The following is a 27385-nucleotide window of genomic DNA, read 5'->3' as shown; positions in this document are numbered from 1 at the left end:
TAATGAGGCAGAAAAATCAAACCAATGCTCCAATTCCCACTAACTGTGGGGTTGGATTTATACTCCTTCATCACATGTCCTTTTACATGTTTCTTACAGCAAAATATCCTTTTACCTGTGTCTGCTTCAGAAAAGCATTCTTTCATGTGTTTGCCTCAGCGAAACATTCTTTCATCTGTGTGCCCCAGCAAAACATTATTTGACATAATTGGCTTTCCAAAGAAACTAGAAGTTTCTTCTTCAGCCATCCTCTCTACTTCACAGACCTTACAAGCTGCTCATTCTTTTCAAAAATGTGTCCAGATGAGAATGGGACTCTAGTCTACTCTGGGCTTTTCCTTGTCAGAATTTATTCTACTCCCTCTTGGTAACTTCAGTGAGAAGTTCTGAGGCATTTGTACATGAACACTAGAACTCACAAATAGGGAATCTCTTAAATTACATTTTGCAATATCAAGTGTTTATCCACATTAATTGTGTCAATGAAGATCCAGACACTTTGAATAAATGACCAATAAAGAGAAAATGTTTCATTTTTCTCAACTCTCCCCTCAGGATAACTACAATCTTGGAGTCAATTGAAATCAGACACATGCATTCAGAGTCTTGACATTTTAAACAAATATTTTTGAAGTTATTTGACTTTTGATAATGTTTAAATATAACTTGGTAGGTTCCTAAGATTATTAGTTTAGCATGTAAAATTTTGAAATGTAGCTCATTTAAATAATTGTTTAACTAGTCTAATTTTGTCTTACCCAATGGATCAAGGATATCAAATTTTATATATTCAGCATAAAACATAGACATGTTTAGGTCTGTAATAATATTAGAAAGACAACAATACTGGCTAAGAAACTTTGGGCCTCAAGTGTTTGATTTCTGACTGAGTCAACTGCCCAACTCCAAGTGGGGTTTTGAAGTTCATGTGTCCTTACCTAAAATATTTCTTACTTTAAGAATTAAGACACATAGTGGGCAGACTTTGGTAAAAACTTTTAAGTTATAGTAAGATGATAAAGTATGCAGAAATCTGGCTCAGTGTAGCCCAGGCTTTAGTGATTATGGGGTTTTTATTTAGCTTATGTAGTAGTTGGAACGTACTTGGCCCAGGGACTGGCATTAGGAGGCTCCCCTTGTTGAAGTGAGTTTGGCCTTGAGGGAGAAGTATCTTGCTCTGGAGGTGGGTTTTGGGACACTCCCCTAGCCGCATGGGATTCAGTCTTATGATATGAAGCCCCAAAACACCTTATTTCATTGGACATGTCTTTGAATGATAATTACAATAAAAATCAATAAGACCAACATGGGAAATCGATTTTTTATGTGATTTAAACTGAAAATGGAACAGCAGTGTAGTACTAGTATAAACGTAGATATAGCCTACATGATGTAAATAAAAACAGTGGGTGTAGGAAATAAAACACAGGACCTCCAATGGCACTGCCTGCAATAATCTGTCAGCAACTACACCGAAGGAACTGGTGTTCATGGTGTTCCAAGGTGTGCACATGCATGTCTCACTAAAATGATAGCCCATGATCTCATCCTCATGATTTTAGTTGTATCATATTTTTTGAAGTTACAAATCATTGAGGGATGTCTCTCAAGGTGATTGACAGGGCACTTTAGATTAACTCTTCTAAAAAGGGGGAGTGGTATGTCTGCAATTTTATAATTTTTCAAATACAATTCTTGCCCCCTCCCAAAAAATAAGTAATAGTTTATTCTCTAGTAAAATGGCCCTGGAACACAGATTCAGGCTATCCTGAGTTACATGTTCCCATGAAGTAGAGTTTAATAAAAGTTTTATATGACAGAAAAAGACAAAGTTGTAAATCAATGTATTTTTCTAAAATGTCAATGGAAATTTTAGTTAGATGTTACACAGAGAGAGGAAACCTATGCTGTAGAACTGAGATGCTGACGGATGGCATTCTGAGCAATTTGGTTCGTGGAAGCTTTGTTACATTAATACATCTTAAAGGGTTTTACTTATTACTCACAGGATATAAGGTATACCACACAGGTGGGCAAGGAATGCCTATTTACCAGGCCCAATAACCTGCAACATTCCAACCTCACCATCATCAATGAAGTCCTAAGCAGTTAATTAGCCTTGCAGAAAATTTAATAGAAGGTGTGGCTTCTAAATGTCATGACACAAGACAACGCAGATACAAAACGTTTGATTAAAAAAGCTAATGTAGTACTGAAGAGCCCTGCTATCTCTACAGGCTTTCCCATCATTCCTTTCATTCAGTATTTTAAATTTGTGGAGGACGCTTCCCTACTTCTTTCAGAGTAGTTCAAGCTCTAAGAGGACAATTGTGATATTTTCCTTTCTTAAAGTTAGCATTTTACCAGGACAAGAAGGAAAAGCCCAAAGCTAATTAGTTTGTTTTCACAACCTTCATGCCTGCTAATATCTGCCTAACAAAGAAGCAGAACTCTGACTCCAAGGGCCTGCGAGGCTCTCAGGGAGCCTGGTGGTATTCATATAATGGCAGGCATACTCTTATTTCCTTGTTACCTCTGCCTCACTCTGCAAAACTGGTGCCTGAGTAGCCTGATCTATGGCCCGCCCTAGGGGAGGAGAGAACAGAATTAAAGTAAAAACTGCCCATAGGGTTCCCCTGCAGGTGGCATGCATCTGGCAGAATTCAAAAGGTATCCTGAAAGAACAGTCTAAAGACAGTGAAGTCATCAACCTTCAACAAGCAGGGAGCAAAGGCCAAGGTATAGAAAGACTCTCACCTGAAATCCTGTAAGTATTACTGTTTTCCTCGGTTACCCTTGAGGGCAGACAGCAAGGTCAGGAAGAGGGGAAAGGGTAGTCACTGTAGCAGAGAAGAGAGTGCTACATTTGCAGTGATAAAGCAGAAATGTCTTGTTATGCCTTTATCCCCAAATTTCACAAGTTCTGGGTTCCATTGATCTTATTGTTAGATTTAAAAGTAAGACTTCCCTGAAGGATTTGCAGAACTCCTCATCAAGAACTGTCAAGTATCTTTGTCCCTGACGGAAGACACCAAGGTTAAATGAATCTGCCGTAAAGCAGGACCAAGATTTCCTCAGTGGATGGTTGATACTGGCACTGTATGTCTGAGGAGCTACCATGGGCTAGCTGTTCTGAAAAAAACAAAAACAAAAACACAAACAAAGTTGGGAAGTCCAGGGCTGACTGCAGAGTCCAAGGAACCACAGCCTTCTGTGTTTCCTTCTGAGGAAAGGGGTAGTAGCTTCCTTTTTTCTTTTCTCAGGAGGAACTCAGGCCTTTACTGCAGACCTTTGCCTTTGACTGCCTGGGTTCACAAGAGAGTTTTCACAGCTTTCCCAAGAGTGCTGTGAGTATAGATACCTAGGGGCCTCTCAGGATACTGAAGCCTTGAAAGGTTATGGCATTCCAAGAACAGAAGAGAAACTAAAAAGTTTTCTTGCAGAAGTACCAGGACCTCAGGCTCCCTAAGAGCATCCTCCTTCAAGTCAGAGACAGGTTGATTACGGAAAGCACCCTCAGGTGCTAGAGGCACAAAGGAATTCTCTCATGGAGACAGGATTTAATTGCCTGACACAGTTCATGGGTCTTCCTTTGACCTGACAGCCTTGGAGCTGAACACTGCCCCTCTCTGGGATTTGATACTGAAAGTGAAGAGAACGGTCCCTGATATCCTTGAAATCACCCCCACTGGGCCACTGTAAAGAGGCCTTTTGGTTTTTCACCCTGGCATGGGAACACAGAGAAGAGAACAATGACATAGATGGCTTGGACCCAGGCATCTGCAGGAGTTCCTGAAGTGAGAACCCTCAGAGTTCCTCCAGCTCCAGTGTGGATCTGGAGATCCTGAAACTCTCAAGGTACTCAAGGATAAAACCCTCACCCTCCAAGAGCACAAGAGAGCTGGCTCTGTGCCATTGTTATTTTCCCACAGAGACTTCACATGCCAGGCTGTCTGTAATAATCAATGCAGGGTAAGCAGGACTAGGCAGGAATCAAACTATTACTCAAGGCAGAAAAGGTCATGGGTGGATATTTGAGGAGAGTCACTTAACCATCATAGCAGGAAGCAGGCTTCCATTATATGCCATCATTGCACTAGCATTGCCAAGTTCTTCAGACACAGTTCTTCCAGCCAAAAGGCAGAAACAAGTTTAATCATAGAATTCAGTAGCAAAGTTTACTTCAGTATCCCTGTTTTTATATGTCATTAATTGTTTTTTTACTAAACTGAATGTGTTCACATTCACTATCAATTTAAGAGTTTATTTCTCTAAGAAACTAAGATTTGTTTTCTGTCTTAGTATAAAAACTTGAAAAGAAAACTAAAAATCCTTAACACATATATCCTAAATGGTCCTTCTTGCCCGTTTTCAAAATAGAGAAATTTTACTTAAGCCACAAATAAGAGATTAAGGAAATTCCAGTTCAGGGAAGGGATGAAAGAAAAAGGGACTTCCAGTTCAGGTAACAAAGCCGACCTTGAAAAGCCTGCAAAAACAAACATTAGGAAACTGGATATGTGCGGCAAACAACCTGTTTGCCCAGAACTGGGTGAAAAAGGCAAAGGACATTTCAGGGTCCCTAGAAAGGGGAATGCAGCTGTGAGTATAGCAGGCTGAACAGCTATCCCCTGGGGACATGGCTAGAATGCCAACTGGAGCTACATTTGTAACATTTTTAAATTATAATACAATTACATCATTTCCCCCTTCTCTTTCCTCCCTCTAATCCTTCCCATGCCCTCTTTATTTTAGTTGTTACACACACACACACACACACACACACACACTCCTAAATGTATAAAAACAATCAGCCCAGTTACTTGTATAATGTTACTTGTTGACCACTTATATTGAAAAATCTACTTGGAAATGGGAGTCTTTTTCTAGGGAAGACAATTTCTCCCACTCTTAGTTTTCCTTACCACAGAATTTAAATGCATAAATATCAGCACCAAAATTCCTTGCAGCATTGGGAAATGGAAATAAATGACCTAGTTCAAACGTGGCTTCTTCAAAGGACCCTGGAGAAAATGGTCCCCTTGGAATTGGAGCTATGGCTCTGTGGTTAAGAGCTTTACAACCATCTGTAACTTCAGCCCCAGAGCATTCAGTACCCTCTTCTGGCCTTCTCAGTCACTGTCAGCACATGGTGTACAGATATGCATAAGCTGATACCATTAAGTAATTTTTAAGTGGTCCCATATGAGCAAAAATGGAGACTCAGATGTAGATAAACAAGTATCTTCTCAGTTCAGTTAGGCAAGAACCAATGCAACAGAGCAAGCCATGAAGCTCGTCTGTCCCAGCAACCTCAAAGACAGCAGTCATCACAAAAGCAAACTGCAAGTTAGCAATATCCTGAATCTGTATCTCATGTCCTGAGCTTCTCTGAAGAGATAAGCCTTCAACAAAGCTGTAGTGTTAGCTCCTATGGAAATGAACTTGCTATCTTAAACACTACTCATTAGGGAAAGGAAAGCTACTAGAGTCCTAAGACTTCCTAAAAGAGCCCAAGTAGTGGTGAATGCCTATAATCTCAGATTTTAGGAGGCTAAGTCCTAAGATATAAAACAGAGGGAATGCATGTTTGAGGAGATAGCTATATCAGACTCCTGTCAGCATGCACTTCTTGGCATCAGCAATACTGCACTTCTGAGAGTCCTGCTGTCTCCCCAGAGAATCTGGGTACAGAAAGCTGTGGGACCACCTTAGCCCTGGGCACAGGCATAAACCAGAAGGATCCTGTCCTGGGATTCTCTGTCCTGAGGGCTCCAGGAAAGTCCTTTGGAGAAGAAGTGGTGGTTTTCTGTTTCAGATGTGTCAGCAATCCTGGCAACTGGCTTTCAGCTCTGGTGCACAGAGTCTGGAAGGATCTTGCCCTTACTACTCCTAGGTTACTGTGTCCAGAGGACTCCAGGCAGTTTCCTCTTGGTCCAGGAATGTGAGCAGAAGTGGTGGTCTCCCCTGAGCTTTCAGGATTGTCCGAACTTCTGAGAGTCCATCTCTTTCTCCCATGGGATTTGGGTAGAGAGAGCTGTGAGACCAAGTCAGCTCCCTTGAGATTGTAATTTAATTACAATCGCTCCTACTTCCAACTTTCCTACTGTTACTAATGTAAGGTTAAGGTCTCATGGATTTTTCCCGGATCCAGTAGTTTGGGCAATAATGTTGGTGAAACTTTTCGATATTAATAGATTTATGCTAATGTATTCTGATATTAGTAGAAGACACAATCTCATAGCAAAGGCACTGATCCTCAGATCTTACAATCTTTCTGCCCTGTCTTCTGAATTATTCTTAGAGCCTTAAGCATGGTAGTATTTTGCAGATGTATTAATCAGAATGAGATTCCACATCTCAGCATCTTTATTGGCTATTGTTTTCTGTATTTCTGTCTTTTACCTGAGAAGTTGATGAAAAGTGAAGATTAAACTTATCTGTGGGTATAAAAACTTGCTTCAAGTTCTAATATGTGTCAAATTTGTAGAAAGTTCCATGGGCTCTAGGACTGTGGTGTATTCTTTAGTGTTTGAATAGAATATTCTGAAGATATGTTAGGTCTATTTGATTTATAATTTCTTTCAACTCAAAATTTCAATTAAGTTTTGTTCAGATGATTTGTCTGTTGGTCAGAGTGAGTAATTGAAATCACACACTATAACAGTGTTGGGATAATGGTTGGTAGATATAATCTCTCTCTCCCTCTCTCTCTCTCTCTCTCTCTCTCTCTCTCTCTCTATATATATATATATATATATATATATATATATATATTATAATGTATATAGTCCCTGTGTGTATTTATTACTTTTCTATTGCTGTGATAAAATACCATGAACAAGACCACTTAAAGAATGAAGTGCTTGTTTGGGCTGATGGTTTAAGAGGGATAAGAGTCAGGGTTGGGGATTTGGCTCAGTGGTAGAGCGCTTGCCTAGCAAGTGCAAGGCCCTGGGTTCGGTCCCCAGCTCCAGAAAAAAAAAGGAAAAAAAAAACAAAAAACAAAAAACAAAAAACAAAAAAGAGGGATAAGAGTCTTCTCAACATCCTGAAAAATCAGCATGAATAGTAAAGTAGAACATCAAACTGAGGGCTCCCTCTTGGACCATAATCCAAAAGCTAGAGAGAACAAACTAGAAGTAGGGAGAGATCTTAAGCTCTCAAAACCCACCTCAGTGAATACTTCTTCTGACAAAACTGCACCTACAAAACTGTTTCACCAGCTGAAGACCAAGTATTCAAATGCCCCAGACTATGAGGCTGGGCCCTTTCTCACTCAAATCAACATACTACTTAGTAAATTTGTGTTTGGAGTTATGTAATTTGGGAGGATTGTTCCTTTAATAAGTGTGAATTAACATTACTTATCTCATTAGAGCAATTTTGCATTGCTGTCTGTTTTGTCAGATACTAAAGAAGCTATTAAGTTTTGTTCATTAGTTCCATTTGCTTCATATAGCTTTCTCTAGTCTTTAAGTGTGTATCAATAGGTATGAGGTATGTTTCTTGGAGGCATCGAAAAGATGATTCCTACTTTCTAACCCAGTCAAATCTGTGTCTTTTTATTGAAGAATTGAAAACATTAATATTAAGGGTTATGTGGAACAATAAATTCCTGTCATTGTGCTTTAGAATAATTTATTTCCTCTGATTTTATGGTTATGTTTATCCTTCTCTTCCAGTATCTTTTGTAGATATGAATTGGTAGCCATAAATTTCTTTAATTTGTTTTTATCATAAGCTGTTTTTGATCCTTTAATTTTAATACAGTTTTGCTGGGTATAGCAGTCTGAGTATCACTGTTGGTCTTGGAATACATCTTTCTATGCCCTTTCAGCTTTAAAGTTTTTTTGTACAATAATCAAATGGTATTCTGAAGAGCCCTCATAATAATCAAGTAGTATACTGATGAGCTTTCATTTATAAATAATTTGATCTTTTTCTCCTAAAACCTTTAATATTCTTTCCTTAGGTTGTCTTTATAATGTTTTAACTATAATATGTCCAAGGGAATTTCATATATATATATATATATATATATATATATATATATATAATCTAATTGTAGTTTTGTTCTGGGTAGGTATCACTTTCTTCTGGTTTGGAGAATTTTCCTTTTATGGTTTTATTGAAATTCTTCACTATAGCTTTACTAATGCTATTAGTCATCTATTTCTATGCTTATAAATCTTGAAGTTTTTCAATATTGTGCTTGAGTTCTCCAGTGGGAGAACTGATATTTCTGATTGTATTTTTTCTAAATTTACCACTTATGTTTTCTGAGTTATCCAATTCCTCTACCTTGCCTTTCAGCCCGATTTTTTTCTATTTTTACATGTTCCACTCTGTTGGTAATGTTTACCAGTGGGAATTTTGTTTGGATTATTCAGTTCTTCATTTTTAGTTTAATTTTAGTTTGAGTTTTCTCCAGGAATTATACTTTCTATTTTTTTATAATTCTATTTTTATTTCTTGAATTGACTTCCTTATTTTGTATATCTTTTTATTATTTATCTTATTTGAGTTGTTTCAACATGATTATAATCGTTCTTTTGAATTCTTTTCTGGAGATTCTTCTGTGCAAATTTCATTAAATGTTGTTATTAAGCGACTAATGATTTGTAAATGAGGCTTATTGGCTTGGATTATCATGTTGTTTCTGTTCCTGCAGTGGGAAACGCACATCTGCAGCTAGTTTACTGGTTTGTCTTTTGTTCCCCTTCATCGGCAGTTTTTATTTTAAAAAATTTAAGTGCTCTCTTTTTCTTTCCAGGGTGGCATTTACATGTTCATTGGAGGACTAACTCATAGTAGGTTTGAGATGTCATAATTCTCTGTGAGACTTAGATTTATGGTGGTATGCTCTACCTCAAGTTCTCTTCAGAGGCTTGCTATTTTTCTATGTCAGTTAGGACCTGTCTGGTTCTCACACTTTCTCTGTGATTTATTAAACTCTATACACATCTACGGGCCTAACTCAGATCTGGTCTCCACCCTGAGTCTGCAGCTTTCAAGAAAATCATTGGGCATTATGGAACTCCAAAGCAACAGTAGGCTCTGTCCCCACCTTGGGTCCATACCTTTTACTGAAACCATTGGGAAATATAGAATTTTCTATATACATGTGTTCTTAATTCAGAATCAAATTTCTCTGTAGTCTCTTTTAATCATCACAAGACCATTCTATATTTTCATTATTTAATGATAAATAATGTTGATGCTTTTGAAGGATTCAAGTCAGTTATCCCATATTATCTTCCATACTCTCATGTGTCTAAGTGTGTCTTCATGTATGATATTCAAGTTAAATATTATCACTAAAATATTTCTTAGGCCATGATATTTACATGTGATTGTGCTGTAGTAGACAATATGTCAAAGTTACTGATTCTAATTCAGATTACATGGTATTACAGAGTATCTGGCCAAATCTCCTCTCTGTGTGGGACATTTCCTCTTAGAAATCTGAATTATATGAATAGCCTATTTTAGTCAACTTTTTACTCCTGATTATTTGGAGGTATTCTATTTATTATAGTTATAAAAAGCATACTTGATAAAGTTTATTCTTAATAGTAAAAGAAAGAAAGAGCCAGAAAACATGGAATGACAAGAAGATGAAGATAACAGGCTATACCTAGAAAATACTGAGTAAAGATTATATATGTACATTTTTTATCAGACAAACTAAGCTTTAAAGGAAAAGGATCAAGACCCAGTGTGGTGGCTAATGCCTATAATCACAACCCTTGGAAAGCTGAGACCAAGGCCAGCCTGGGCTATATAGTAAATAATAGGCCAGCTCTAGGGTACAGAAAAAAAAAAAACCTGTATCTTAGTCACATTTTTACTGCTATAATAAGACATCATTACCAAGCCAACCTATAAAAGAGTTTATTTAATCTTATGATTGCAGAGTGCTAGGTTACAATGGCAGAGCAAAGGCATGGTGAAAAACAGCTGGAACAGCAGCTGAGAGCTCATATCTTGATCAATCAACAGTACTCAGAGAGTACACTGAAATAGGCACAAATCTTTGAAACCTCAAAGCCTACCCTCAGTAATATACCTCCTACAACAAGGCCATAACTCCTAATCCTTCCCAAACAGTGCCACCACCTTGAGATTAAGAATTCATACATATGAACACCATAGGAGCCATTCTTATTCAAACAGTCACATCCTACTCCCTCGTACCCATCAGGAGCCATAATATAAATATCATGCCATTATTATAATATAACCTATTATAAAATTCATTTAGTCCTAGTTTAAAAGTCCTCATAGTCTTTCAGTCTTAATACTATTTAATAGTCCAACACTAAAATTCACTTGTAAGACTCAAAACAATATAATTTTAATCTCCTATAAAATAAAAAAGTAAATTATATACTTCCAATACATGATGGCATAGAATTTCTGTACAGGAAAAATGGGAACAGGGTGAGATTCTGGAATAAAGGAAGGCCACAACCCAGCACAACAAATTCTAAATCCTGTAGCTCCATATCTGATACATGTGTCAGGTCCCAAAGAAACCCAGGACAAGTCTGACTCAGTACTTATGGCTCCTATCAGCGTTTTTCACTTTCCCTACCCTAACTCTCTCCATTGCAGAGACTGGGCTTTTCTCCCCACACCTTCTCTGATTCCTATATAACATCAGTCATCTTAGTTATGTTGTCTCCTGGTCTCTGGGTTCAGAGACACCTTTTTGTTTTGTGAAATATAAAAAAGCAACCTACACTGGTGCTGGCTATGCTCTAGTAACATGGCTTCCCCACCTCCGGGGGGAGAGGGGATGACCTCTCAACTTGCCATTCTCTTGGTGAGTATCCTGCTCATATTCCCAGCCATCTGCCCCCTTTGGTTAGCTGTCACAAATCCCTATAACCCAGTAAAATCAAAAGTATAGAGTCTTATTATTTATCAGTCAGATTTATGTCAGTCAATTCTCAACCCACAAAACATCCACACAATGAACTCAGAGCCAATTGATATGATATAAGCTGCCCACCACATTGGACAAATTGTCCTGTATTAGTCCATCCCTTCTATGGTATTCATAGCTATCTGGCTATTTAAAGCCACATCGATCTGGTTCCTCCTCTTCCTCCATCTTTCTTCCTTCTTCCTGTGTGTCCCTATATATCCCATCTCTAAAACACTCAGCCCACCTTTATTCACAGAGCCCAATCACAGGCTCTAGCCTTTTCTTGTGCCTGCCTCACCTGCATACAGACAGAAATCCACACATTTTCTGTTGTTGCTTCTTTAGGAGAAAGTTCTTTAGGTCTTTTCCTTTCAAAAGTTGGAACCGTCATTAGGTAAAGTCATTTCCTGAGGGTATCCCTCTGTTTACTCCATTTTGAATCAGACCTTTTGAGTGTAGCCTCAAGAAAACTCTTAAAACAATGGCAGAAGGCAGATACGTTGCATGTATACTGATCTATCAGAGGAATACTTCTGTCTTAGGGTTTCCATTGGTTTGGAAACACACCATGACCAAGACAACTCTTATAAAGAAAACATTTAATTGGGGACAGCTTACAATTTCAGAGGTTCAGTAGATTATCATCATGACAGAAAGCATGGCAGAATCCTGCTAGAGAAGAAGCTGGTAGTTCTACATCTTGATCTGTAGGCAGCCTGGAAGAAGACTATATTCCAGGCAACTAGGAGGAGGAGAACACAAATCCTCCAACAAGGCCATACCTTCTAATAGCGCTGTCCCCTGTGTCATGCATATTCAAACCAGCACAATTCACTCCTTGGCTTGTTCAAACATATGGGAGCCATACCTAGCCACAGCATAATGCAAAAATACATTTAGTCCAACTTCCAAAGTCCCTATAGTCTGTAATACTGTCAGCAATGTTAAAAGTTCAAAGTATCCTCTGAGATTCATGCAATCTCTTAACTGTAATAATATCCTGTAAAATCAAAAGCAAAAAGCAAATCACATACTTCCAACATCATAGGATATACATTACCATTCCAAAATGTGATAGTGAGGAAATATTGGATCAAAGCAAGACAGGAAAACAGCAGGACAACTCTAAACTCTGCACCTCTATGTCAGATACCAATGCAGTCTTCAGATCTATAACTCCTTTCATCTTTGTTGATTGCAACAACTTCTTTCTCTTGGGCTGGTTCCACTCCCAGTTAGTTTTCCTCAGCTCGTGGATCTAGCATCTCTAACATCTTGGGGTATCCAAAGCAACTTCACCCTTACAGCTTCTTGTTCCAATGTCTGGGATCCACACTTTATCTTCTGGTCTCCTCTAAGGAGCTTGGGTCACTTCCCTGGCTCTGCCCTCTGTAGCACTCTAAGCTCCGGTTAACTCTATTCCACTGTGGCTGCTGTTCTTAGTGGTCATCCCATAGTACTACTAGAATCTCCAATATGTGGGGGTCTCCCATAGCAATGATGCCTCACCAATAGCCTTTCCTAGGCTCTGTTCATGGAGCCAAGGCTCAACTTCTTTGCATAACCCATGACCCCTTCAGTCCTAGGCCATCTACTGCAACTGAGGATGGCCGTCTCTGAACTCTCACAGAGAGAGACAAGCCTCAACTGCTCTCCATGACCCCTGATGTCTTCAAAACCAGTTTCACCTGAATGATTCCTACACATTACCATGCCCAGCTGTAACACAAAGTATAACTTTGTTTATCTCTGGAGCATAGCTTCTTTGTTCTCTCAGAAAACACTTCCCAGAAGATTTCACTCAATGATGCTGGTCTTTTGTTAATGATTGCTAGTTTCTTGGCCCTGGCTTATTAGCATTGTTGTCCCAGTAATCTATCTACTCTTAACTTTAAATCTAGGGCACCAAAGCTGCTGAGTTCTGCTGCTTGCTGGGTCCAGAATATTCTGCCTTTGTTCTATTACACTGTCACCAGCTTGTTTTCTAGTTCCTTCAAGTCTAACCTTGGCAGTCCTGGAATTTACTTGCAGACTGACCTTGAACTCTGCATTACTCTGTCTCTTTCATCCTGGCATTAAAGGCATGTACCACCACACCTAAGTTTTTCTCTACCAGGAAATTGCTTTGTACCAAGCGGGCCTTTAACTCATACAGTTTGCCTCCTTTTCCTAAGATTATATGTGTGTTCTGCCATGCTGGGGCCTAAGCTTCTCATGGCCACTATCCCTCAAGATCTGAATAAAAAGCTTGTGTCATTCAGTCTCAAGTTCAGGTCATGTTTGTGCTCTACGTTTCTGAGTTGTAATTATTTTCAGATTAAAACCTCAAATGAAAACAATAACCAAGTAATAATAACGCCTAGATAAAACTACCCCTTGTACAACTATAAAAGCATAAACAATAAGCATGGCATTGGTGTGGTCTTTGCCTCTAAGTTGCCACTCACTTAATCTATTTATCTCCTTGAATACAGAATTTATATCTATTCTAATTCCAGGTGCCCCTTCATTCTTTTTTATTTCTTTGTAAAGGTATGTTTTTATTGGATATTTTTATTTACATTTCATATATTATTCCCTTTCCAGGTTTTCTGTCCATAAACCCCTATCCCATCCCCCTCCCACTTCTTCTGTGAGGGTGTTCCCCCTCCCCAACCACCCATGGCTTCCCATTTCCCTGCCCTGGCATTTCCCTACACTGGGGGGACCAGCCTTGGCAGGACCAAGGACTTTTCCTCCCATGGTATCAACAAGGCCATCCTCTGCTATATACTTAGCTGGAGCCATGGAACTGTCCAGGTATACTTTTGGGGTAGTGATTTAGTCCCTGGGAGCTCTAGTTGATTGGTATTTTTATTCTTATGGGGTGCAAAGCCCTTCAGCTTCTTCAATCCTTTCTCTAACTCCTCCAAAGAAGAAGTTCAATGATTTGCTGCTAGCATTCGCCTCTGTATTTGTCATGCTCTGGCTAAGACTCTCAGGAGAGAGCTTTCTCAGACTCCTGTCAGCATGCACTACTTGGCCTCAGCAATATTGTCTGGGCTTGGTGACTGTATGTATATGGGCTGGATCAGCAGGTGGGGCAGGCACTGAATGAGCATTACTTCTGTTGCTGATCCAAACTTTGTATCCATATCTCCTACTATGAGGAGATATGTTCCCCCTTTTATGAAGGACTGAAACATTTGGTCATCAATCTTCTGAGCTTCATGTGGTCTATACATTGTATCTTGGGTAATTCCAGCTTTGGGCTAACATCCACTTTGGGCTAATATACCATGTGTATTCTTTTGGGACTAGGTTACTTCACTCAGGATGATATCTTCTAGTTCCATATATTTGCCTATGAACTTCATGAAGTCATTGTTTTGTTTTTTTAAGATTTTTTAAAATTTATTATATATAAGTACATTGTAGCTGTCTTCAGACACACCAGAAGAGGGCATCGGATCTCATTACAGATGGTTGTTGGCCACCATGTGGTTGCTGAGATTTGAACTCAAGACCTCTGGAAAAGTAGTCAGTGCTCTTAACCACCGAGCCATCTCTCCAGCCCCAAAGTCATTGTTTTTGATAGCTGAATAGTACTCCATTGTGTAGATATACCACATTTTCTGTATCCATTCCCCTGTTGAAGGGCATCTGGGTCCTTTCCAGCTTCTGGCTATCATAAATAAGGCTGCTATGAAAAGAGTGGAGCAGCTGTCCTTATGTTGGAGCATCTTTTGAGTATATGCCCAGTAGTGGTATAGCTGGGTCCTCAGGTAGTACTATATCCAATTTTCTGAGGAATCTCCAAACTGATTTCCAGACTGGTTGTAACAGCTTGCAATCTCACCAACGATGGAGGAGTGTTCCTCTTTCTCCACATTTTCACCAGCATCTGTTGTCACCTGAAGTTTTGATCTTAGCCATTCTGACTGATGTAAGGTAGAATCTCAGGGTGGTTTTGATTTGCATTTCCCTGTTGACTAATGATGTTGAACATTCCTTTAAGCACTTCACAGCCATTCGATATTCCTCAGCTGAAAATTCATTGCTTAGCTCTGTACCCCATTTTTTTTTTTTTTTGGCATTGATCACTATTTTCCTTTTTTTATTTTATTTTATTTTTTTTAACTTGAGTATTTCTTATTTACATTTCGAGTGTTATTCCCTTTCCCGGTTTCAGGGCCTACATCCCCCTAATCCCTCCCCCTCCCCTTCTATATGGGTGTTCCCCTCCCCATCCTCCCCCCATTGCCACCCTCCCCCCAACAATCACGTTCAGTCTTAGCAGGACCCAGGGCTTCCCCTTACACTGATGATCTTACTAGGATATTCAATGCTTCTGTACCCCATTTTTAATAGGGTTGTTTGACACTCTGGAGCCTGACTTATTCAGTTCTTTGTCTATATTGTATATTAACCCTCTCTATTGGATGTAGGATTGATAAAGATCTTTTCCCAATCTCTTGGTTGCTCTTTAGTCCTAATGTCAGTGTCCTTTGCCTTACAGAAGCTTTACAATTTTATGAGGTCCCATTTGTTGATTTTTTTTTTATCTTAAAGCATAAGCCATTGGTGTTCTGTTCAGGAAATTTCCCCCAGTGCTCATGTGTTTGAAGATCTTCCCCACTTTTTCTTTTATTAGTTTGAGTTTATTTGATTTTGTGTGGAGGACTTTGATCCACTTGGACTTGAACTTTTTACAGGACCATAAGAATGGGTCATCTGCATATTTCTACATGCTGACCTCCAATTGAACCAGTACCATTTGTTGAAAATGTTATCCTTTTTTCTGTATGGTTTTAGCTCCTTTGATCAAAGATCAAGTGGTGTGTATTCAATACTGGGTCTTCAATTCTAGTCCATTAATCTACCTGACTGTCTCTGTACCAAAACCATACAGTTTTTATCACTATTACTCTGTAATACTGCTTGAAGTCAGGGATAGTGATTCCCCTAGAAGTTCTTATATTGTTGAGGATAGTTTTTGCTATCCTGGGTTTTTTGTTATTCCAAATGAATTTGCAAATGGCTCTTTCTAACTCTACAAAGAAGTGAGTTGGAATTTTGATGGGGATTGCATTAAGTCTGTAGATTGTTTTTGGCAAAACGGCCATTTTTACTATATGAACCCTGCCAATCTGTAAGCTTGGGAGATCTTTCCATCTCTGAGATCTTCTTCAATTTCTTTCTTCAGAGACTTGAAGTTCTTGTCATACAGATGTCTCACATGCTTGGTTAGAGTCACACTGAGGTATTTTATATTATGTTATGTATGTATGTTATGTGAAGGGTGTTAGTTTCCTAATTTCTTTCTCAGCCTGATTCCTTTGAGTAGAGGAAGGCTACTGATTTGTTTGAGTTAATTTAATGCCCAGCCATTTTGCTGAAGACGTTTATCAGACTTAGTACTTCTCTGGTGGAACTTTTGGGGTCACGTAAGTGTACTATGATATCAGCTGCAAATAGTGTTATTTTGAATTCTTCTTGTACAATTTGTATCCCTTTGACCTCCTTTTGTTGTTTGATTGCTCTAACTATGACTGCAAGTACTATATTTAATAAGTAGGGAGAGAGTGGGCAGCCTTTCCAGTCCCTGATTTTAGTGGGATTGCTTCAAGTCTCTCTCCATTTAGTTTGAGTCTGGCATTTGTTTATGTAGTAGATTACGTTGATGGATTTCTATATATTGAACCATCCCTGCATTCCTGGAATGATGCCTACTTGATCATGATGGATGATCATTTTGCTGTGTTCTTAGATTCAGTTTGTGAGAATTTTATTGGGTTTTTTTTTTTTTTGCATAGATATTCATAAGGGAAATTGGTGTGAATTTCCCTTTCTTTGTTGGTTCTTTGTATGGTTTAGGTATCAGTGTAATTGTGGCTTCATAGAAAGAATTGGGCAGTGCTCCTTCTGTTTCTATTTTGTGAAATAGTTTGGACAGTATTGGTAATAGGTCTTCTATGAGGGTATGAGAGAATTCTGCACTAAACCAATCTTGTCCTGTTGGGAGACATTTAATAACTGTTTTTATTTCTTTAGGAGTTATGGGGTTGTTTAGATGGTTTATTTGTTCCTGATTTAATTTTGTTACCTGGTATCTGTCTAGAAAATTGTCCATTTCATCCAGAGTTTCCATTTGGTTGAATATAGGCTTTTGTAGTAGGATCTGATGACTTTTTGAATCCTCAGATTCTGTTGCTTTGTCTCCCTTTTCATTTCAGATTTTGTTAATTTTAATACACTCTCTATGTTTAGTCTAGCTATGGGTTTATCTTGTTGATTCTCTTATAGAACCAGTTCCTGGTTTTGTTGATTCTTTGTACAGTTCTTTTTGTCTTTACTTGGTGGATTTCAGGCCTGGGTCTCATTATTTCCTGCTCTCTACTCCTCTTGGGTGTATTTGCTTCTTTTTGTTCTAGAGCTTTTAGGTGTGTAGTCAAGTTGCTAATGTATATGCTTTCCAATTTCTTTTTGCAGGCATTCAGAGCTATGAGCTTTCCTGTTAGCACTGCTTTCATTCTGTCCAATAAGTTTGGGTATGTGGTCCCATCATTTTTCTTAAATTCTAAAAAGTCTTTAATTTCTTTCTTTATTTCTTCCTTGACCAAATTATCATTGATTAGAGCATGGCTTTCTGTCATGTTTGTTGTTATTGAAGACCAGCTTTTGTCCATGGTGATCTGATAGGAGGCATGGTATTATTTCCAACTTTTTCTATCTATTGAGGCGTATTTTACAATCAATTATATGGTCAGTTTTGGAGAAGGTAACATAAGGTGCTGAGAAGAAGGTATATTCTTTTGTTTTATGATGGAATGTTCTGTAAATATCTCTTAAATCCATTTGGTTCTCAACTTCTGTTAGTATCTCTGTTTCTCTATTTAGTTTCTGTTTCCATAATCTGTTCATTTATGACAGTGGGGTATTGAAATCTCCCACTATTATTATGTGAGGCTCAGTGTGTGTTTTGAGCTTCAGTAAGGTTTATTTCATGAATGTAGGTGCCCTTGCATTTGGAGCATAGATATTCAGGATTGAGAATTCATCTTGGTGGATTTTTCCTTTGATGAATATGAAGTGTCCTTTCTTATCTTTCTTGATAACTTTTGGTTGATAGTCAATTTTATTTAATATCAGAATGGCTATTCCAGCTTGTTTCTTGGGACCACTTGCTTGGAAAGTTGTTTTCCAGCCTTTTACTCTCAGGTAGTGTTTGTCTTTGTCACTTAAGTGGGTTTCCTTTATGTAGCAAAATGTTGGGTCCTCTTTACTTCTCCAGTCTGTTAGTCTGTGTCTTTTTATTGGGGAGCTGAGTCCATTGATGTTAAGACATATTAAGGAATATTGACTCTTGTTTCCTGTTACTTTTGTTTTTAGAGGTAGAATTATGTTTGTGTGGCTTTCATCTTTGGGGTTTGTTGCAAGAAGATTATGTTCTTGCTTTTTCCAGGGTTCAGTTTCCCTTCTTCTGTTGGTGTTTTCTATCTATTATCCTTTGCAAGTCTGGATTTGTAAAAAGATGTAGTGTAAATTTGGTTTTGTCATGGAATATCTTGGTTTCTCCAGCTATGTTAATTGAGAGTTTTGCTGGATATAGTAGCCTGGGCTGGCATTTGTGTTCTCTTATGTTCTGTACGACCCATGCCCAGGCTCTTCTGGCTTTTATAATCTCTGGTAAGAGTCTGGTGTAATTCTGATAGGCCTGCCTTTATATGTTACTTGACCATTTTGCCTTGCTGCTTTTAATATTCTTTCTTTGTTTTTTTTGCATTTGATATTTTGACTATTATGTGACAGGAGGAATTTCTTTTCTGGCCCAATCTATTTGGAGTTCTGTATGATTCTTGTATGTTTATGGGCATCTCTTTATTTAGGTTAGGGAAGTTTTCTTCTAGAATTTTGTTGAAGGTATTTACTCGTCCTTTGAGTTGGGAGTCTTCACTCTTTTCTATACCTATTATCCTTAGGTTTGATCTTTTCATTATGTCTTGGATTTCCTTGATGTTTTGTGTTAGGAGCTTTGTGCATTTTGCATTTTGATTGACAATTTGTGTCAATGTTTTCTATGGTATCTTCTGCCCCTGACATTCTCTCTTCTATCTCTTGTATTCTGTTGGTGATGCTTGCATCTATGACTCCTGATCTTTTCCCTAGGTTTCCTATATCCGGTGTTGTTTTCCTTTGTGATTTTTTTATTGTTTCCATTTCCAATTTTAAATGGATGGTTTTGTTCAATTCCTTCACTTGTTTGGTTGTGTTTTCTCGTAATTCTTTACGGGATTTTTGTGTTTCCTCTTTAAGGGCTTCTATTTGTTTACCTGTGTTGTCCTGTATTTCTTTTAGGGAGTTATTTATGTCCTTCTTAAAGTCCTTTATCATCATCGTGAGATGTGATTTTTAAATCCAAATCTTGCTCTTCCAGTGTGTTTGGATATCCAGTATTTGCTTTGGAGGAAGAACTGGGCTCTGATGATGCCAAGTAGTCTTGGTGTCTGCTGCTTAGGTTCCTGTGCTTGCCTCTCACCATCAGGTTGTCTCTGGTGTTAGCTGGTCTTGCTGTCTCTGACAGTGGCTTGACCCTCCTGTAAGCCTATGTGTCAGTACTTCTGTAGACCTGTTTTATACCAGCCAGATCTGGATACTGTGTCCTTTGGAACCGGGTCAGCTCCAGTCACAGGCAGAAACAGGAAGGATCCTGTCCAAGATTTCTCCTGGGTTTGTGTGTCCTGAGGGCTCCAGGCAGGTTGCTCATAGCAGAAGAGTTGGTCTTAGCTCTGCTCTCAAGTGTGTCAACACTCTTGGTGACTGGCTTTCAGCTCTCGTTCAAGGCAGAGACTGGTAGGATCCTCTCCCTGACTGTTCTAGGTTCTTGTGTCCAGAGGGCTCCATGGGGATTCCTCTTGGGCCAAGCATGTGAGCAGAAGTGGTGGTCTCCCCTGAGCTCTAAGGATTGTATGCACTTCTGAGAGTCTAGCTCTCTCCTCAATGGGATTTGGGTAGAGAGAGCTGTGGGATCAGGACAGCTCTGGACGCAGTCAGAAACCACCCCCCTTCATTCTTTGATCCTTATATTTTATTATTTTCTTTCCTAAGCTTGTTATGCTGATGCCTCTAGAACTATCCTTCCACAATTTAAATTACTCTTAGCCTCAGTGTCTTCCACATTTCTACTTGGATGGTCCATTAAGACTCACTAAAGCATTGCCCTGCTTCCCAAATCCAAAGTTCCAAAATCTAAATTCCTCTAAGCATGCTCATGCCTATCATAGCAATACTCCAGTCCCTGGTATCAACTCCTGATTTTATTAAAGTTTCCATTGCTATGAAAAGACACCACTAAGGCAACTCTCATAAAGAATGAGGATTGCTTACTGTTTCTACAGCTATCTGGCAAGGCGGTTAAGTTAGTAGTGTCTGATCTCTTCATTTTTCTTTTAACAAAGTTACTTAGTGCTGTGAACCTGTCTATTAAAACACCTTCTCTATGTCCTCTGTTTGGGTATGTTGGGTATTCATTTTTCATTCAATTCTAGTAAGTTTTAAATTGCTTTCTTTATTTCTGTCATGACGTAATTTTTACGCAGTAGAGAGCTGAGCAGTTTCCATAAGTTTCTAAGATTTCTGTTGCTTTTGTTGATATCCAACTTGAATCTGTGGTGATCAAATGTGATGCAGTATATTATTTAAGTTTTTGTGTATCTTGTGACTTGCTTTCTGTCAAATTATGTGGTCAACTTTGGAAAAAGTCCCAAGAGGTACTATGGAGGAACAAAACTTTTGTGTTTGTGTGAAATGCTCTGTAAATAACTGTTATATCCATTTGCCTTATAATGTCATTTAGCTCCATCATTTCTGTTTAACTTTTGTCTGAATGATCTGTTTTTTGGCAAGAGTGGGATATTGAAGTCTCACTGTGTGAGGATAACTATGCTATTTAAGCTGTAGTGGTATTTCTTTTACAAAATTGAGTGCCCTTGTGTTTGGGGCATAGATGCTTGAAATGAAATTTCATCTTTCTGGATTTTTTTTTTTTTTTTATGAGTACGTTTTCATCTGAGGAGGGTTTTTGTTGATGTTTCTGTTTGTTTATGTGTTTTCTTGTTTGTTTGTGTTATCAATTATTTGCATGTCTATACCTTCTTGCTTGTTAGGTCCATCTGCTTGGAATATCTTTTTCCAACATTTTACCCTAAGGTGATATCTATAGTTGATGTTATAGTTCTTGGACGTAGCAGAAAAATGGATCTCGTTTTTGCATCCATTCTGTTAGTGTGTGTTTTTATTGGCAAATTAATCACAGTGATAATGAAATATATCAAATACCAGTGATTGTTGCTTCTTGTTATTTTATTGTTCTAGTTTTTGTGTGTGTGTTTGTGTGTGTGTGTGTGTGCGTGTGTGTGTGTGTGTGTGTGTGTGCGTGAGTACATGTGAGTTTGCGTGTATTTGTATTCAACTTTTTTTAAGCTGGTGTTTTCCTTCTAAAACCTTCTATAGGACTGGAATTTTAAATATAAATTTCTTAAATTTATCATGATGTCTTTTTTTTTTTGTCTTTAATGATTGAAAGTTTTGCTGAGTGTAATAACCTGGGCTGGCATCTGTGGTCTCTCAGGGTCTACAACATATCTGCCCAAGCTCTTTTGTCTTTAAAAGTTTCCTTTGAGAAGTCAAATGTAATTCTAAAAGATCTGACTTTTATGTTACTTGACCTTTTTCCCTTGAGGTTTTTAATATTCTTTCTTTCTTCTGCTCATTTAGTGTTTCAATTATTATGTGTCTTGGGTACTTTTTTTTTTTTACTCCAATCTATTTGGTGTTCAGCATGCACCTGGATAGGTATCTCCTTCTTTAGGTCAGAGACATTTTCTTCTATGATTTGTTGAAAATACTTTTTGTGCCTTTACCTGGGTTGCTTTTTCTTTCTGTATTTTTTTATTACTATAATTCTTATACTTGATCTTTTCATAGTGTTCCATATTCCTAGGATGATTTTTACTAGGTTTTTTTTTTTAAGATTTAACATTTTCTTTGACTGATGTATCCATTTCTTCAATCATGTTTTCAATGCCTGAAATTCTCTCTTCCATCTTTTGCATTCTATTGGTGAAACTTGCCTGTGGTTTCTGTTTGAGTTCCTACATTTTTCATTTTCAGAATTTCCTCAGTTTGAGTTTTCTTTATTGATTCTATTCCCACTTTCGGATGTTAAATGGCTTTACTCATTTTTTCCACTGTGCTTTTAGAAATTTATTTAAGGAATTTATTTCCTCTTTAAGGATCTCTATCATATTAGTAAAGGCTACCATAAGTTGTTCTTCCTGTGTTTCACCTATGTCGAAATTCTCAAGGCTTCGTTTGTGGGTTTATTGGGCTCTTTTGGAGACATATTGCACTGCCTGGAATTGAGTGTGTTTTTACATGGAATATAGACATGTAGGATTGGAAAGATTGTAATTCTAGGTGCTGATATGGTTTATTCTGAGATTTCCCAAAGAAAAACCAATTCAATCATTCTACACCAAGTTAAAAGTAGCTTCATTAAATATTAAATACTGACCAAAATATGGACTTTGGTCAGGATAGCTCCTTGGAAATTCCCAGTTGAGTGTCCCTGGAATTTGTTTCTTATAAAAACAAGCCTAGAGGCAACCTTACTATCCCATGAGACTTTTTTATTTTCCAAGAACTACAATTCCCAGAATTCCAGGAAGTTATCTTTTCCTGAGACAAGTGGGACTGACAGGTTAATTTGGGACATTATAATATCTAGTCTTCTCTTTTGGGAGGTTAACTGTTCATGCTTCCTCTCTGGTACTTAGGAGAATGTGTTGGCTGTGTATTACCTGGTAAAAAATTCTCTTGTGGACTTGATAGATGTGGTCACTGGGCATTTCAAGTAAAATGTGTTTCCGGGTATTGGGAACTGACTTGGGAATGAAATTGACTGGGAGGTGGCTCTGGGGATGATCTAAGAGGGAGTAAAGCTAGGTATTCTGTGGAAATCTGTTTAATCTCTTGAAAATGGGAACAGAGTGAGGAGAGGCCACATCAGAAGGTCTACTACAGAGCTTGGGTTGAGACTGGGGGATTAGAGTTGATGGAATGAACAGAGAGGCAATGAGCTGTAGTTAGCCTTCTAGCTTTTCTTGTCAGAGTAGCCTGTGAGTTTCCTGAGAGTGTCTGCTAAAGTTGGGGTCTAGGACAAATCAATGAGTATGGGAAAGGAAGTTAGGGGAAGAAGGTCTATGTAATCTACTGGAAATGGATACAGAAAGTAGGGAAAGTAATATAGCCAGTGTTTTGGAGAGATGTGAATAAAACTGGAGCATTTCATATTGAAGAGCAGAAGGAAAAGTAAAGATCTGCCTACCTGATTCCCTGGAGGAATGGCCCTTGGTTTTCATTGGAATTGGTTGTTTGGTTTTAGTTAAAGTCAAAGCAGAGTACTGGCTTCTCTTATCATCTAGAGAAGGTGCTATAACCCCTTTGGGAGTTAAATGTCAGATTTCTTGCATATCAGTTATTTACACTATGATTTATAACAATAACAAAATTACAGTTAGGAAGTAGCAACAAAATAATTCAATGGTTGGGGATCACTTCCACATGAAGAACTTCATTAAAGGGCCATAGAATTAGAAAGGTTGAGAATCACTGATCTAGAGCTATCTCCTAGCCTCTTTTGTTTTGCATTGTTCACCTTTGAGCAGTTCTCTTATGTGCAGCATGGTTCACATCCTGAATATACACTATTTTTCCTCCCATTTAGATTCAGATTAAATAACTTGGTAAAAATACCACAGAAAATGTCTTTCAGATTTTAACCCCATTGACAATTTGTAAAAGAAAAGATGTTGAATGAAAAAATGAGATCACATGAAATTTTCTCATGTTTTCTTTTCAGTTTCCTTGTTATTTTTTTCTTCCAAAGCTTGAGATGGAACCCAGACCCTTGTAAATGTTCAATCTCTAAACTACAACATCAACTACAATAAAAATGTATAGGAAGTATTAACTCTCATTTGATTATGAATACAAATAAATTCCAAGTTACAAAAACATTGTAAAGACAATAACATACCCAAATCTGAACTGTGATTATAATTTAAAATTGGCAACAGGGTTTTAGCTATCTTTAATACTGCAACTATTAAAAGAAATAAGGCAAACTGTTATCTTCCGAGTGTCAGATTTCTGGCTGTTCTTGGATCTATTTTTGCATTTTTTATATTTTATTTTATTTTATTTACTTACTTATTTTGTGACTGGCACATAGTGCCACATGCCTTTAATCTCAGGGTATAGGTGGATCTCTATGTTTTTCAGGCCAGACTAGTCAAGCCCCAGGGAAGCCAGTGTTACATAATGATACCCTGTCCCCCCACCACAAAAGCAAACAAACAACCCCCAAAACAACACAAACAAATATAGAAAGTAAGAAAGAAAGGAAAGGAAAGGAAAAAAGGAAAGGAAAGAAATGGAAAGGAAAGGAAAGGAAAGGACAGGAAAGGGGAATAAAGGAAACTGAAAGACATGTGTACAGTAGAAAAAAAATGAATGGAAGGGTATCGGTGAAGTTCCCACAAACATCCATGGTGAGCATTGCTAAGGTCAACTGAGAGTTGATGCACTCCATCTGGTCTTCCCTACTACCTTTGCACTTATGTGGAACTGAGGTGGTCTTTCTCTTAATTCTCCTATACTGTGGCTTTGTCCCCACCAACTGCTTTCCCTCAGAGGGTAGCAGTTATGCAACCTTTTGCTGTTCTGGCCCCAAAATCTCTGCCAGGGCACTCCAGGCATGAGCGATCCCGTCTTAAAGGGACGTACACAAAATACTTACAAGAACCCATAAAAAAAAACTTTGAGAACTAGAGTCTCCACTTCTTCATGCAGAGTCTAGCCATGTTGGGTAGGTCTGTTCTATGTCCTATCCCTCTGACTCCCCACCAACAGACTACAACAAAAATTTTATTATTTTATTCAAGGCTAAGGAGTTTTAGAGTGCCTCTGGGATGTTGTCATTTTTTCTCATCCAATCATTACAAGTCTCTGATCCTAGACCAAAGAGTTAAAGAAACCTTACTTCATACTCCCCACCCTGGGAGTGTAGGGTTGTTCCCTTTCCAAACAAAAGGTCAACTGGTACCTTCAGGAATAAGTAGGTGTACAGGATGAGAAGAGTTGCTACTTTAAGTCTCATTTGGCCACATTGGGTACACAGGTAAGGAAAATGTATCATCAAATGATTTACAAAGAAAGCCTTGTCAGGAATTCAGTGGTTTCAAACAAACTGATGGGAGCAGGTATTAGATGATTACCCAGTGATTTCACAGATACCAGTTGCTTCTTTTTTATAATAATGCCCACTACAATGTCTGGCTCACCTAGTGTCTCAATGAGCTCCTGGTCTATGTTTCACTTCTGGGTAGCTGCTGTGTCAGCTTCATATTGCTGCTTAAGAGATTACTACAAATGTGGTGGTTTAAAGCAACATAAGCTTTCTAGCTTCCAGGTTCTGAGACACAAGTTCGAGGTCCGGCTTTTGGTGAGGCTACTCTCCCAGAAGTCCTAGGAAAGAGGTAAGGTATTGTCTGCCTGCATTCTTGACTGCAGCTCTTCCACATGGTGTCTTTAACTATGTCTATATGTCTCCGTATCTCTCTGTCTCTATCTCCACCTATCATTCTCTCTTTCAATTAGTGACTGCTTTCAAAGTCACTATGTAGCTGAGGGTAACCTTGATCTTCCTTCCTCAGTTCTCGAATGACAAATGTATCCCAACATCCCTGGGTTTCACACACACACATCCTATGGAGCTTGTATAACAATTGACATTCACAGTCATGTTGTCATGTAGTCATTTCTGCCCCCTAATCTCCTCCAGCTTTCCCTACTCATCTTCCCTCCTAGCTGCAGATCCCCATTCGCCTCCACTATCTACACAGTTTCATCTTCCTGATAAACCCACATAGTTGGAATCACACAAGATGTCACGAGTTCAAAGAGCTTTCTTGCACATAGTAGTGTGTACTGAGATTCCCTCTGTATGTTTCTGTTGCTTTATAGAGCATTCATTTTCCATAATAAAGTTAGACTCTGAGAAAAAACCAAAAATTTCAGAAACCATTCTTACCTCAGGCTACTTCAGGTCTTACCTACAGACCCTACTGCCCTGTTTCCTCACCTCTGAACTTAGTGAAAGGAATTCCTGGGCCAGAACAACACATTGCCAGTTACTGTGTCACTTCAGACTGAAAGAAGAAGGCACGTCCTTAAATGATAGTTGCCATATGTGTTTTCTTTATGCCAGAGTCCTTTCTTCCTTTATCCCTATTAATTAATTTATTTTTTCACTTTTTTCATTCTCCTTCAAGTCATTCATTCATTTATTTATCTATTTATTTATTTATTTACTTACTTACTTATTTATTTTTACACTCCTGGTTTTTATTCCCCTCCCGGTCCACCCTCCCCACCAGAGTTTCACATCCCATACCTCTTCCCCACCCTGCCACCTCCACTATATGTCTCCACAAGGATGTCCCGACCCCATTCACCACATCAGACCTCTAGACTTCCTGGAACCTCCAGTCTCGTGAGGGTTAGGTGCATTTTCTCTGACTGAACCCAGACCCAGGAGTCCTCTGCTATGTATGTGTTGGAGGCCTCATCTCAGCTGCTGTATGCTGCCTAGTTGGTGATCCAGTGTCTGAGAGATCTCAGGGGTCCAGAGTAATTGAAACTGCTGGTCCTCTGACAGGGTTGCCCTCCTCCTTAGCTTCCTCCACTTTTCCCTAATTCAGCCATAGGGGGTCAGCAGCTTCCATCCCTTGGTTGAGTGTACATATCTTCATCTGACTCTTTCAACTGCTCCTTCAGTCTTTTGGAGGGCAATCATGATAGGTCCCTTTTTGTAAACTCCCCATAGCTTCAGTAATAGTGTCAGGTCTTGAGGCTTCCCCTTGAGCTCGATCCCATTTTCGTCCTGTCACTGGATCTTCTTTTCCTCCCGCTCTTCTTTCCATCCCTTCATTTCCTTCGGACAGAGCTTTGCTGATGGGAAAACAACCCCATCCCTCACTTGATGGCCTGTCTTTCTACTAGATGTGGAATCATTAAGTTTACTCTCCCCATTGTAGGGTCTTTCATCTAGGGTCACCCTCTTTAAGTTTTGAGAGCCTCTCACTTCCCAGATCTCTGGTAAATTCTAGAGGGTTCTGCCAACTTCCTTCCTTCCCAGGTCAACTGTTTCCATTCTTTCTGCTGGCCCTCAGGGCTTTAGTCCTTTCCCCCCCACCCAATACCAAATCATACTTCCCCTCTTCCCCTCTTTCTCACCCCTATTCCCTTTTCCTCCCCTGTTTCTCTGTCCACCATTGTCGTTGCTTTCTTCTCCCTCCCAAGTGGAACTGAGGCATCCTTACTTGGGCCCTTCAGCTTGTTGACCTT

General features: G+C 38.7%; 1 protein-coding gene across 1 annotated transcript in view; it reads left to right on the top strand.

Moving 5' to 3' along the window:
- The first annotated feature begins 2662 nt into the window (after positions 1 to 2662).
- LOC116898078 (sulfotransferase 1C1) overlaps positions 2663 to 27385 on the top strand; it is a 46052-nt gene continuing 21329 nt past the window's right edge. The window contains exon 1 of the mRNA XM_032899469.1: positions 2663 to 2767. The gene's annotated coding sequence lies outside the window, so the exon portion shown is untranslated. The remainder of the gene's footprint in view (positions 2768 to 27385) is intronic.

This window comes from Rattus rattus, chromosome 4, assembly GCF_011064425.1.
Source record: "Rattus rattus isolate New Zealand chromosome 4, Rrattus_CSIRO_v1, whole genome shotgun sequence".
Classification (NCBI taxonomy): domain Eukaryota; kingdom Metazoa; phylum Chordata; class Mammalia; order Rodentia; family Muridae; genus Rattus; species Rattus rattus.
This window is presented reverse-complemented; position numbering and strand designations above follow the sequence as displayed.